At 32.9% G+C, this 15,536-nt stretch overlaps 1 protein-coding gene across 1 annotated transcript in view; it reads left to right on the forward strand.

Annotated features, from left to right (window-relative positions):
• NAALADL2 (N-acetylated alpha-linked acidic dipeptidase like 2) overlaps nt 1–15,536 on the forward strand; it is a gene marked incomplete at its 3' end in the record, with an annotated part of 657,209 nt that overhangs the window by 534,590 nt on the left and 107,083 nt on the right. The gene's annotated exons all lie outside the window — the stretch shown is intronic.

Below are 15,536 nucleotides of genomic sequence, written 5' to 3' on the forward strand. Positions count from 1 at the left end.
AAAGCAGTTAAGCTACCTATGGTGAGGTGAGAGCCATGGGCTGTCTCTTATTTCTGCCTCTAGCCTCAGCTTTGGAGTTCTAAAGAGGAGACTTTCTTTACATATTGTTAAATTTGTATTTAGTTGCTGTGAAATTCAACTTGAGGGGCTCTGTTTTTGTGTCTAGACCTGGGGGCTTAACTACCCTTGTTTTATCTCATCTATTTTTCTTTTGACGATAAAAGCTTTGAAAAAATGTTTTGAAGAAGCCTAAAAAATAATCTGAATATGTTCAGAATTGTCCTCTAGTTGTGATATACTCTCTTTTCCAAGCCTATAGAGTGAGAGCCTTCTAAACTGATTATTGATTTAGTAAAGTGGGAAATATAGATAACAATGACAAACCTATGTCTTTAAACCTATGCCTTTTATTCTGAGCTCACAGATTGATCATGAGCTCTATTTGTTAAAATATGTAAACAACATTGTAATAATAGTTCAATTGTAAGGAAAGCATTGGACTTCTGAAACACTAGATTTGAACCCATATTTATTTAATTAATTAAATAAATAAATATTCAGAGCCCCTAATGTGTTCCAGCCACTGTCCTGTCCTCAGTGAGCTGACAGTCCCCATGCTAGCTCCATGAATGCTCATATACCACCTCCCCGCTGAGAGCCTCTGTATCTGCATCTACAGAAAAGAATCTAACCCTCTAGTATCTCAGGTTGCTATGAGGATCAAGTTATGATGTATATCTGAGTACTTTTGCATACTGTAAAAGCATATTGTAAAATGTTAACAAGTGTCTTCCTTATCAAATAACTATACCAATATCCTCCATAATATGTTGAATGTCTGCATAATAATGGCATAGCCAAGCAAAATAACATTCTCCAGTGGTATCTCTATAATAATTTAGCAACATGTATGGGGCTTAGAAGAAATATTGAGATATATACTGAAACCTGTTTATAACTCTAGTGTTAAAGAAGTAACAAGATAGGCCTGCTTTCCAAAGAGTTATGCCATATGCAATTTTTCTCATAGGTATAGTAATTATCATTGTTTTAAAAAAAATTCAGGCAGATATATTTAAATTGAGAAGATACGTTATAATGGGCCTTTCTTTCATAATTTTTTAAAATATAAAATATTACATTTAGATTTCTCTAATACTGATTGAACAGTCTGAGTGATTTGTTAAACTAATCTTAAATGTAAGATAATGACCCTTTACCCCAACATTTTGCACAATAATACTCATAATAGAGTCAAGATAATTACTTTTAAGTTTTCTCATAAACACATAAATACAGTAGTTGCTCACTATGCTATACATCAGGACGGGACATGAAAATGATACAGAATGAGATGCTTTCTTTTAAGCAATAGAGCAATGCTTATATTTTTATGGATTAAAGAAAAACAATTTAAAGCATAGTATAATTTATCATAATGTTGAATTTTTAAAATATAGTCCTGAGCTTTAGCATAGGAAAATCTTCACTCAGAAGTTTAGACAGAAATACATTAAATATATGTGCAAATCAACTAATTATTTATCTTACCTATTTAATCCTGTATATACACTGAATCAGAATTCTCTAAAGTCCAGACAATAGTGTAGCGGAATTTGCCTATCGTACTTGCTTTCTCAGCATTTGTTTGCCTCTCTTCCTTTTCGAACAGTTGCCAGTATTTTCCAGCAATATAGAATGAGTAGTTTTAACCACATCCCAAGCTCTAGAAATATATCACAATTAGCTCAAGCCGATTAACATATCACATCAACCATATTATAATGGTTGATTGAAGAATGATCTGAGTCTTGCCAACCAAGGCCTAGACTCAATTTCTGGACTTTGAGGAATGACTCACTTTAATACTAGAGCTGAACAAGAAACCATGTAGACTTGGGATCTTTTGATAGCTTTCTTAGGACATTGAAAGTATAGCTTTAATGTATTTCTGTCTATAGGTGAATAATGGTGGGGGCAGAGAGGAAGGAGCTAAGGAGGGATGGGGGAGAGAGAGAGAGACTCAGAGAGAGAGAATCTTGTCAAATGATTTCAGTTATAAATAGAGCCTTGTCTGAAGCTCAACCTACTGAACTAGCCATATATATGAGTCAATACATTTACCCCACCCTTTTTTTCAGTGAATTTATGTTGGATTTTTAGTTTCTTGCAACCAAAAGCTACCTAACTAATACAGATCATAAAACTTAAATTAAATCAAAGGATAAAATATCTAGATTTATGAAATAGACTCAGCAAAGTAAATTGGAGAGCATGGACATTCGAAAAGCTCTGAGAGAACTAAGAATAGTATGTGGCATAGGTAAAGAAGCAGAAGAAAAGTTCTTGTAAGTATTTATATATATATGAATATTTTTTGCATTGCTTAGTTAATTGAATATTCACTCCACTTTATTTTTCATGGTAATTCTTTTTGTAGGTCTTATCTATTGTTCTAATATTTTGTCAGTCTTTGTTCTTGAGAATCAACTAAAACATGGAAATTTGCAGTTTTAGATATTAATCTGAGCTTGTGGTTAAAAACTGTGAATATAGTAAAGAAAGTAGAGGAAAAAGTACAAAATCTATTAATGTAATTTAGGGTGAAAATGTAAATGTATCAAATTAAAAGAAACATTTTAATGTTTTTTGAATCATTTTTGAAGAATAGAAAAATGACTATTTCGATGTTGCAAAAAACAGCATAATCAGTGATGACAAGTTTTTATATAAGTAAAATTGGGTCATATCTCTTCAAATGGATATATATATGTATATGTATACTTATATATGGATATATATATGGATATGTATACTTATATATATATAGTTACTATTTTTCTATTCAATATTATATATATTCTTTGATGAAAATTACTTTTATTAGAATAATACAATGCTTACTGGTTGTTTATATTGTTTATATTTTTATATTAGTTATATTATTTATAATTTTTATATATTTCAAATGTATTTCAAAGATTTATATTTCTAATTTGTTAACAGCTATTGAAAGTACACATTCTTATCATTTCTTGAGCAGATTTTTTAAAACAATGTATTGAACATATTATCCACAAATTGTGGTTATACTAAAATTTACTGGCAAATACTACATTATAACAGTTCAGGAAATACTCATTAACAAGAAATGTTAGTACAGTTGAATCCGGCATATTTATTTGTTACATATGAGACTAATCAACTTGTTCATAGTAGCCCCAAGAGAGAATTTTTCAGGAGTAAGTTTAAAAAAATTGAAAACTTGTTTTGGAGCAGGATGGGCTTTAGTAAATTCTAGTCATCAACAAGGAAGAAAATTTCCAGATGAACATGATATAAAAATTTAATTTGTTCAGATTTTTTTTGTATATAGCATACATGTAGATATGGTGACCACTCAATACAAAAAAAAAAAAAATCAGTGAGCTAGAGTACTTTTAGGAAAGACCGATTGGTATTGTGAGACATAGTAGCTATTAAGAGTCACTAAACTGAGCAATGGTGACACCCCAATTTTATGGCTCTTCAAGCAGTCAGTTGCACAGTGAACCTAGGAGTCTGAGCTGGAAGCTGATAAGAGAGTATCCGTTAGAAGTAAAGATCAGCCTTGACGAGCTGCCAGTCTGAAGTCTTTGGACAAAAGAAAAAAAAGCTTCTGAAACCACTTTGAAGGACTGTTCATCAAGGGTCTTAAACAGAGTGAACATAGGTGGGAAACCTATTGTCCAGAGTCAACAGAAAGTACAGTCAATTCTCTATGTCCTAGAGGGTTCAGGTTGGATTTTCTGAGGGTGACACAGATCTGTCATTCACCTAGAACTTCTCAAGTTTACAGCTTTCTGTTTCGACAGTTTTGATTTTAGGAAGTGTTTCAGCTTAGATTCAGTCTAAAATTTTATTCGTTTGTTTGCTAAAAGACCTAAAGACAACCTGAGATACATACTTTTAAGCAAAATTACTTTAATAAGCGTCATCCAGTTTTTGGTATTTCTCAGCAATTTTTAGTTTGTTGCATTCTTACCACGTCATTTCTCAAGTACCTGTCACTCCTTGCAAATTACAGAAGCTCCAACTAAACTTTGTAGTTTGTGTATGTTACAAAATCTGTTAGAGCATACCCTATCTTTATATTATTTTGATGATTCTTTTTTTCAGAATGGGCTAACATTGTGATTTACTAACCTAGAAACTGCAGGAAATTCCTTAACAACTTGCTGGTTCTATATTCTGCTGTTCCTTTCATGTAACATATTTCTCACTATTATTCTGTTCAGTGTTATCCAAATATGTCTTGTACATTTGTGTTTCTATGTTGTAAAGCTCCAGTATCCTCTGAAGCTCAGTGCAAATGCCATCTCCTCCTTAAAAAGCCTTTTACATTTCTACTGAAGTAGGAAGTAGCTTCTACTGACTCTGCCATGCTTTAGGCACTTATGTGCTACTTGGCATCATGATATGATCCGAGGTAGAATAAAAGCAACTTGAATTTTTATGTGAATGTATTGTTTCTACTTTATTTTAATATGATTTCAATCTTTGAAGTCTCTGTTATGGCCCAAGATATGATCAGTGTCCTATGTATATTTAAATAGAATATGAACTCTGTAGTTGTCGGGGATAGATAGATAGATAGATAGATAGATAGATAGATAGATAGATAGATAGATACACACACATTTAGACTAAATTCCTTAATCAGATTGTTCAAATATTCTCTATCTTATTAGTTTTAAAATCTCTTACTATGAGTATAGATTTGTCCATTTTACCTTGTAGTTCTGTCAATTTTTGATTTACATATTTTGAGGTCATTTCTTAGGTATTTACAAATTCAAATATATCATACTTTCTTTGTTAGTTGAAGTACATCTCAGATGAAGGGTTCCTTTTATATCTATAATGCTTGTCTGAAATTTGATTTGACCTGATATTAATTTAGCTATACTAGCTTTTTTGAGGCAGGGGAGTAGTTATATTTTTATGTTAAATCTTTTTTAACTTTCAACCATTTTGTATCTTTTTTTTACCATGTTAATAGCAACTAATTTGTATTTTAAATACAATATAATCATCTTTTAAGTGGAGCACCTGATCCATTACATTTAACGTGATTACTGATGTATATATACTTATATTTTGCATCTTAATTTGGTTCCCTTCTCTATACCACATATGTTTTCCTTTTGTTTTTTCTTTTCAGATTTAGATTTTTTGTCATTATATTTCTCTCTATTTCAGAAGTTATGAATTCTTTATTGTATTCTTTTAGAAGTACCTTATATTCACAGCTTCTTAAGCATTCCTTGATCCTGCTCTACTCCGTGCCAGGTAACTTTCTTTGCTGTCCTTTGGAAGGAGTGAGGAATGCAATCCTTTATGGTTCCTACTTTCTGGAGGAAGAGTCTTTTTTCTTTTATTCTTTCTTTTTTTAAAGAGTTACCTTCTTCTCACCAATTTGGGCAGGCCCAGAGCTTTCTCTCCTAACTTTTGCATCCCTTGAGGATAGCAAGGTTAAAGGTTCTCTCAGGTTCAGGTAAATTCCCTCAGGTCAAAAGCAGTTTTATTGCTTTGCTTATCTGGATTCCTATAATAACTTAAATTTTGCCCAGCAATTTCTTATTTTCTTGCTAGTTCTCAGATGCTGTTAGCAAGATTTGTTTAGTATGATATTCATCACTGTAAATTATTCTCAGTTAGAGCGTTGGTCTGAATATCCTAGCCCACCATATTACTAGAAAAGGAACCCTTCTCCTCCCGTCCTGACAACATATATGGATAACTCAATGAATATGCCTGGATAGGTTGACATATAGTCAAGTTGCCATCAAGAAATCAACGATACACTGAAAATGTTCAATTCAAAGTTTAGTCAGGGACCTATGCACAAGCACAGATAGGTAAAGAGAAACAGAAAAGGAATGGTGACTACCATAAGGCCAGTAATTGTTACTACCTCTAAACCTGAAGGGACAAGAAGAGAGTGTGGGTATAGCAACTGGCAAGTCCTTGAGCTAGAGGAGAGGGCAGTCTAACAGGAACTGTGGCTTTTAGTTAAGAATTGCAGTCACCACCAGCAAGTGACCAGCCAAGTAGGGGGATGAAAAATAAATAATACTTCTCTTATCCAACCTTGTGATCACTTATTGATGCTTTTATTGACTAAAGCCAACCTAAAGCCAAGAGTAAAGGAGCCAGGTACATGCACTCCAAAAAGGTCGGCCTCCTGGGGCACAGAGCTGGTCAAGGGTGAAAATAGATCTAGATGGACAAGTGGAAAATATGCAGCACAGATAGTTGCAGTTGATTAGTTTTCTGACTAATTTGATGATGTGTGTTTTGTAGAATGGTTTGGTATAGAGCTGTGGAAAATCTGTCAATCAATTTTCACTCTTATAAGAGATGCAAATAGGGTAAAAAAAAATTTTCCTGGGTGCATATTTTTCAAAATATCTACTTAAATAATTTTATTAATTAAAAAACATAATATTTAATTCAACTTTAAATATCTTTTCCAAACACATGCAAGCTCACAAAAGTACATATATATGTGTATGTGTGTATGTATGTATTGGAGACTCAGAGCATAACTGCTATTACATAAAAGTATGTGGTGAAAGAAACTAAGCAAATGATTTTCATTTAATATTTCTATGCTAGCATCATTTTTTCAGAACCAAAATTTTATAGTATCAAAACAGATTTGGGGAATATTAATGCATAGAGCTCTCTTCTGACTTGCAGACAGCTAACTGCCTCTCTTAGCATCTTCACATGGCCTTTCCCCTGTGTACACACATGAATGAGAGATCTCTTGTGTTCCTTTTTCCTCTTATAAGGTCATCTTTCTTATTGGATTAGACTCTCACTCATAATACCTCATTTAACATTAATTACTCCCTTAAGGCCCTATCTACAAATACAGCCAAACTGGCGGTTAAGGTTTCAACATATGGATTTCGAAGGGACACAGTTCAGTCCAGAATACGTTCCTTACACCCAGCATTACCACTATTGACACCTTAATATAAATTCTTCTAGATTTATATATATACATATATATGTATTTTAATAGCAAAATGAGATTATTTTAGAATTTATCTAATTATCTCCACTTTTTCATAATAGTAAACTTTATAATTATTTTTTTTTAATGTAGACTATATTTTTACTATTCACTTCAGTCTTTTACAGTGGATTTATCTAAATCAAGATCTAATCTAGGGCTACAAACTACATTTTTTTCTAATCTAAGGTAATCCTTTTTTTCCTTCTCTTGACGCTGACTTGCCTATGGAATCGTCAGTTTTTACATGTGATCTACCTTCTTAATTTGTGGGATGCTTCTCTGTGATTTTATTTCACTAGTTCCTCTATTCCTTGTATTTTCAGTAAACTAAGACTTAGTTCTTTTTTTTAAAGAAAATTTTCTCGTAGCTGATATTATTGTAAGTATCCAGAATATGGTATGATGATGCCATTGATTCAGGTGAGGTCGGACGTAGTTCGGTCTTAAGACTTGAACTACACCCATGTATAAGGCAACATTCACTGGAAGATAGACTGAAATGCAGTTTCTGAGGAAATTCCAATATGGCAGGAAGAACATAGTATCTAACATTAGTTTGTATGCATTGGTGTGGACACTCCAGTTATTTGCTCCCAGTCCATTGTGATTAGTCAGTATGTATGCTATATCAGTTGATACATATTTTAAATAAGACCCTTGCTGTAGAGCATATAATAACCAATCAACAATACTGGTTCAGTAAAACATTTGGCATGTGGAAAATGGAGCACCTAGAAATATATACCAGTTATGATAGTATAGAATCCAGAAACAGTTTATATTCATAATTAGACAAGCAGTGAATTTAGGAAATATATTAGCAGGTTACAGAGTCTGAATCATCAAAACTGATTCTAGAAAAGATTCTAGTCTCTGTGCAGAGAAATTGAAAAAAAAAAAAATTCAGAGCCCCAATTATAGAAGTTCTACCTAAAATCAGGTAGCCAAGAAAGAGACTCAAGATATAGTAGGTCACCAAATAACACTGTTGCATTCAACACCATTTCATTATAATATTAATGAGAAAAAAAATTGATTCCAGCCAGGGTGACTGTCTGTGGAATTTACATGTTCTCTTACATCTGGGTAGGTTTTCTCCAGGTACTATGATTTCTTCCCACATCCTAAAGATGTATATATTAGGTTCATTGGTGTGCCTCAGTTGTCCCAAGCTGAGTGAGTGTGCATGTGGGTGTGCTGCACTCTATGCTAGAAGGGCAGAATGTCCAGGGTGGGTTTTCACCTTGTTCCCTGAGCTGCCATTTTAGACTCCAGCTACCCTCAACCCTGAATTGGAATAAGTGGATTAGAAAGTAATCATCTTATTTGTTTTTTTATTAATCTTTCTTAAATGCATACATAGCTCACATTAATGTTTAATATTAGAAATGCTTGGTGAATTTTTTAAAATTTATTTTTCAATTACAGTTGAAACAATATTTTATCAGTTTCAACATAGTGATTAGACATTTACATGCCTTTCGAAGTGATTACCCCAATAAGTCTAGTACCCATCTACACCAGACATAGTTATTACAATATCATTGACTGTATTTTCTATGCTTTACTTTACATCCCATTAACTATTTTTATAACTGACAATTTGTATTTCTGAATCCTTTTCCCCTTTTTCACCCATCCCCCCAACACTCCTCCCACCTGGCGACTATCAGTTTGTTCTTTGGGTCTTTGTTTAGAAGTTTGATCGTGTTTTTTTTTTTTTTTTTTTTTCTGGCCAGAAATATGCCTTGGGTACTTAACTCTTGTTCATATCAATTAGCCTATGGAGAGAGGTGCCTACTTTTATATCTTAGCTTTGACACTCCTCACCCTATTTGAATATAAATATTCTCTGAGTGGAACACATTTTTATCATCTTGAAATCTTTTGAACTTCACATGTCAAATTTAAAGATGCCATCAAACTTCGAAACATGAAAGACAGAGAACATTTGGTAAATGTGAGCTGGAAATATTATCTTATAGTAGTTATACATATATACATACACATGCACTGACTTTTTGAATAATAAACTACACCTAAATGTTCTCCAGAATTTTCTAATTTTAAAAGCAAATTTTATTTTGCAATAAATTCAAACTTACAGAAAAGTTGCAAGAATAGTGCAAAGACTTTGTTTCTCCTTTAACTACCCAAGAGCAAGCTACAATCATGATTCACCATCACATCTGAATTCTCCCACAAACAATGACATTCTCCTACACAAATGATATACCATCACTATCAGAATTAAACATTGATATATTACTACCATATCCTCCCTAAGCCCTATTCAACTTTTTGCCAGTTGTCCCAGTAATGTACTAAACAGCAAATAGATCTAAACTAGGATCATGTCCTGTAACTTGTCAAGTCTTTCATTTCCTTCAACTTGGAATAGTTTCTATCTTTTCTTAACATTCCTTGCTTTATTACCCTTTAAGCTTACATGCCAATTATCTTCAGAATGTTCCCCAATCTGGGTCTATCTGATGTTTTTTCATGAATAAATTCAGGCTCTACATATTTGACAGCAATATAATAGAAATTAGACTAATACCAATTTGTCCCATTACTGGTAATGCTAGCTTTGATCACTTGATTAAAGTAGTATCTGACCAATTTCCTCATTGAAGTTTTTTTTTTTTATATATAATCAGTAAGCATTTAAAATGATGCAAACATCCCATCCCCATCCCCTCCTACCTTTACCCACTAGTTTTAACGTTTGTTGATACTTCTTGCCCAGTAAGTCACCATCAAGTTTATGCCAGTGGTCTCTTTCCAAGTCCATCATTCCTTCTGCATTTATTAGTTAGAATTTTACTGTAAAAAAGAGCTTTCTTTTTCCTGTTTGTATGTTTTTGTTTTTATGCATATATTATCAATTAATTACATAATGGATTTATATTTCTAATTTATTCAATGGGTTGTAATTCAATCCTATTTTCATTTTGATGTTCAACTTGTCACCGGTCAGCCAGTGATAGCTACTTCAACCTGGCTTTTGTGTCCTTTTGTATATCCTCATTACTCTTTGATTATTTACTTAATTTTTGGAACAGAAAGTTGTATCAAATCATCTTGTACTTTTTCTGCCCCAACTCTGTTATCAGCCATTGCTCCAAAGGGTTTTAATTTCTTTGAGTAGATAATGATGTCTAAGAAATAAGGTGCAATTCTAGATTTTTTTCATGGTTATTGGAGTGTTACTTCTTTCAAGACCTCTTAGTAAACGAAGCTAGGAAAATAGAGTTATATTTTAATATTACATTTTGATGTAAATAGATATGAATATAAATATATCACAGATTTATATCTGTTTATTTGTATATCTATATATATAGAAAATCATAAGTATATATTGATACCTAGTTTTTTTTCCCTCTCTTTTTATGTTTGTAAATTCCATTTCTGACAGTGAGAAATTTGCTTCTCATTATCCTGAATATGTTCACTCATGTGATAAGTTCCACTGAGTGTAATCAGTTAATGTTAGTACTCCTTCCTCCACTATAGCTCTGACAGCCAAGCCAGGAGCACTTAGGCTATCCACCCTATATCAAATTCTCCACCTATCCCTCAGTCACAATGCAGTTAACTTCCTCACCTCACAAAGGCTCCAATACGATGTGTTGTTCAGCTTTGAAATGGGGATGTCTTTAGTGTGCTTCAGTGACTTCTGTCATTACACTATTTCCCCCTGATAGCTGCTTTCCTCCCCATTTTCAGGCTTTCACACACATATACACCACATGCACAGCCTGTCTATATTATGCTTGGGCCCTGATGCCCTGTGCTGTACTGGAACAATCTATTTGCGTGCCTGTCTTATCTCACATGGTCTTCAACCCCTTGCTCTACATCTGGGTAGGTTTTCTCCAGGTACTATGATTTCTTCCCACATCCTAAAGATGTATATATTAGGTTCATTGGTGTGCCTCAGTTGTCCCAAGCTGAGTGAGTGTGCATGTGGGTGTGCTGCACTCTATGCTAGAAGGGCAGAATGTCCAGGGTGGGTTTTCACCTTGTTCCCTGAGCTGCCATTTTAGACTCCAGCTACCCTCAACCCTGAATTGGAATAAGTGGATTAGAAAGTAATCATCTTATTTGTTTTTTATTAATCTTTCTTAAATGCATACATAGCTCACATTAATGTTTAATATTAGAAATGCTTGGTGAATTTTTTAAAATTTATTTTTCAATTACAGTTGAAACAATATTTTATCAGTTTCAACATAGTGATTAGACATTTACATGCCTTTCGAAGTGATTACCCCAATAAGTCTAGTACCCATCTACACCAGACATAGTTATTACAATATCATTGACTGTATTTTCTATGCTTTACTTTACATCCCATTAACTATTTTTATAACTGACAATTTGTATTTCTGAATCCTTTTCCCCTTTTTCACCCATCCCCCCAACACTCCTCCCACCTGGCGACTATCAGTTTGTTCTTTGGGTCTTTGTTTAGAAGTTTGATCGTGTTTTTTTTTTTTTTTTTTCTGGCCAGAAATATGCCTTGGGTACTTAACTCTTGTTCATATCAATTAGCCTATGGAGAGAGGTGCCTACTTTTATATCTTAGCTTTGACACTCCTCACCCTATTTGAATATAAATATTCTCTGAGTGGAACACATTTTTATCATCTTGAAATCTTTTGAACTTCACATGTCAAATTTAAAGATGCCATCAAACTTCGAAACATGAAAGACAGAGAACATTTGGTAAATGTGAGCTGGAAATATTATCTTATAGTAGTTATACATATATACATACACATGCACTGACTTTTTGAATAATAAACTACACCTAAATGTTCTCCAGAATTTTCTAATTTTAAAAGCAAATTTTATTTTGCAATAAATTCAAACTTACAGAAAAGTTGCAAGAATAGTGCAAAGACTTTGTTTCTCCTTTAACTACCCAAGAGCAAGCTACAATCATGATTCACCATCACATCTGAATTCTCCCACAAACAATGACATTCTCCTACACAAATGATATACCATCACTATCAGAATTAAACATTGATATATTACTACCATATCCTCCCTAAGCCCTATTCAACTTTTTGCCAGTTGTCCCAGTAATGTACTAAACAGCAAATAGATCTAAACTAGGATCATGTCCTGTAACTTGTCAAGTCTTTCATTTCCTTCAACTTGGAATAGTTTCTATCTTTTCTTAACATTCCTTGCTTTATTACCCTTTAAGCTTACATGCCAATTATCTTCAGAATGTTCCCCAATCTGGGTCTATCTGATGTTTTTTCATGAATAAATTCAGGCTCTACATATTTGACAGCAATATAATAGAAATTAGACTAATACCAATTTGTCCCATTACTGGTAATGCTAGCTTTGATCACTTGATTAAAGTAGTATCTGACCAATTTCCTCATTGAAGTTTTTTTTTTTTATATATAATCAGTAAGCATTTAAAATGATGCAAACATCCCATCCCCATCCCCTCCTACCTTTACCCACTAGTTTTAACGTTTGTTGATACTTCTTGCCCAGTAAGTCACCATCAAGTTTATGCCAGTGGTCTCTTTCCAAGTCCATCATTCCTTCTGCATTTATTAGTTAGAATTTTACTGTAAAAAAGAGCTTTCTTTTTCCTGTTTGTATGTTTTTGTTTTTATGCATATATTATCAATTAATTACATAATGGATTTATATTTCTAATTTATTCAATGGGTTGTAATTCAATCCTATTTTCATTTTGATGTTCAACTTGTCACCGGTCAGCCAGTGATAGCTACTTCAACCTGGCTTTTGTGTCCTTTTGTATATCCTCATTACTCTTTGATTATTTACTTAATTTTTGGAACAGAAAGTTGTATCAAATCATCTTGTACTTTTTCTGCCCCAACTCTGTTATCAGCCATTGCTCCAAAGGGTTTTAATTTCTTTGAGTAGATAATGATGTCTAAGAAATAAGGTGCAATTCTAGATTTTTTTCATGGTTATTGGAGTGTTACTTCTTTCAAGACCTCTTAGTAAACGAAGCTAGGAAAATAGAGTTATATTTTAATATTACATTTTGATGTAAATAGATATGAATATAAATATATCACAGATTTATATCTGTTTATTTGTATATCTATATATATAGAAAATCATAAGTATATATTGATACCTAGTTTTTTTCCCTCTCTTTTTATGTTTGTAAATTCCATTTCTGACAGTGAGAAATTTGCTTCTCATTATCCTGAATATGTTCACTCATGTGATAAGTTCCACTGAGTGTAATCAGTTGATGTTAGTACTCCTTCCTCCACTATAGCTCTGACAGCCAAGCCAGGAGCACTTAGGCTATCCACCCTATATCAAATTCTCCACCTATCCCTCAGTCACAATGCAGTTAACTTCCTCACCTCACAAAGGCTCCAATACGATGTGTTGTTCAGCTTTGAAATGGGGATGTCTTTAGTGTGCTTCAGTGACTTCTGTCATTACACTATTTCCCCCTGATAGCTGCTTTCCTCCCCATTTTCAGGCTTTCACACACATATACACCACATGCACAGCCTGTCTATATTATGCTTGGGCCCTGATGCCCTGTGCTGTACTGGAACAATCTATTTGCGTGCCTGTCTTATCTCACATGGTCTTCAACCCCTTGCTCTAGGCTGTAATGGCATCATTTTCTTCTGCCACTGTCAGAGGTGCTAACTTGGCCCTCACCTAATGGCTTTAGAACTGACTCACTCAGTAGGAGAAAGGAAGGGAAGGAGAAGAGGAAGAAAACATTCACTGTTTTTAAATACCTCAATGTATAATTCACATAAATATTATTAAGCAATGTATTTCTTGTACATTTTTTTCATTTAGCACTCTGTGGTTAATATCTTTTGCATGCTATCATATGTACATTTACTCCATTGCTTCTGGGTTCTATATAATATTTAAAAAGATAACTTTACTACGTTTGATATATCCATTACACCATAGACAGACACCTAAATCACCCTCACTTCTGTGCTACCAAACATTATATATTCAAAGTTCCTCTTGTATTTTCTATTTCTTTAACAACAGGAATTTATGGCATTCTGGTATTGTGTTTTTTTGACAAGCTTGATATTAATCTGGTACATTTTTTTTTGTAAGTAATCTGCTTTTTCACTCTGAGAACTTCTAGAATTTTTTTTTCTTAAATTTAACTATAAAATATATAGATGTGTTTTTCCTTTTCTGGAAAAATTATTATTGTTATAGTTATATAATTTCAATAATTATTGTTGTTATATAATATCAAATATCCAGGAAAAAATATTATTCTTATTACCATCATCATCATCATTTCTTCAACTATTTTTTCTTCTCCATTTTTAAAATTTTTTCTTTTATTCTTTCTAGAACGCATGTTTCTATCCACCATATTTTTAAATTGTACTTTTATATTTTCTTTTTATACTTTGCTGCAATTCCCTGGAAAAAAATTCTGAATCTGATCTAACTCTCAAATTCACTTTTTAGTTATATCTATTACTTACTATGTCTATCTATTTATTCTATTTATTGGTACATTTCTTTCAGTCATTCTTTTTTTCATATTTATTATTTCCTCTTTTAAAAGCTGTTCCCTGGTTTTTTTTTATTGCTAATACATTCTCTTCTCTTTTTTAGTTTAATTATAATGCTTACTTGTACTGTGTGTTTCAATTTGTTTACTTTGGATAGTGTATGTGTTCTTTGTGTTTATTTTATTTGGCTGCAGACCTCAAATATACAAATATTTTAGTTTTAGAGTTCATGTTGCTCTGGAGATATCAGTTATGCTTCCTGTGATTTATAGGAGGACAAAGCTGAAATCAGGCCCCAGTTTATATCTCCTGGGTTCGTATAATGAGAGACAGTCCTGTGTTCCCAGGTACTATGGAACTATCCTAAACTGCCCTTATTTTCTTCCAATTCACCAAGCAGTCTTAGTTTTTGGGGATTCGATGTTATAACATGCAGCAATTGGAAGAGACAGTGTCCTTAGGTTTTGATTCCATCACCTTTGGAGATGTGGAAGAGAGGAATAAGTACCCAACCAAAGGTTCAGGTGTGCTCAAGCCTCTTTATAACAGTATTTTATCCCAGCAGATGCAGTGAGACTTTCCTAACCCAATTTTGGTTTCATTTATTATTTTTCTCTTTCTCATATTTTGCCCATAAATATGCACATTTTTACCTAAGTTCAATCAATATGTATATCTCTTTGTATGTTATTCTTTTCACTTATAGTATACCATGTTTCTAAATATTATGTTTACATTTTAACAGCCACATATTTTATCACAATTTTCTAAGTAATTTCTCAGTTTGGGATATTTCTATTTTTTCTTTTTTTATAATTGATATTATAGACTATACAGAAAACAGTTCAATTATTCTTGTAGACTAAGTTCCAAAGGATAGGATTGCTGTTGTTATTTCTATGAAGAGTAATATAGCTTTACCAATT

The sequence above is a fragment of the Pteropus vampyrus genome, unplaced genomic scaffold (assembly GCF_000151845.1).
Source record: "Pteropus vampyrus isolate Shadow unplaced genomic scaffold, Pvam_2.0 Scaffold12, whole genome shotgun sequence".
NCBI classification, from domain to species: domain Eukaryota; kingdom Metazoa; phylum Chordata; class Mammalia; order Chiroptera; family Pteropodidae; genus Pteropus; species Pteropus vampyrus.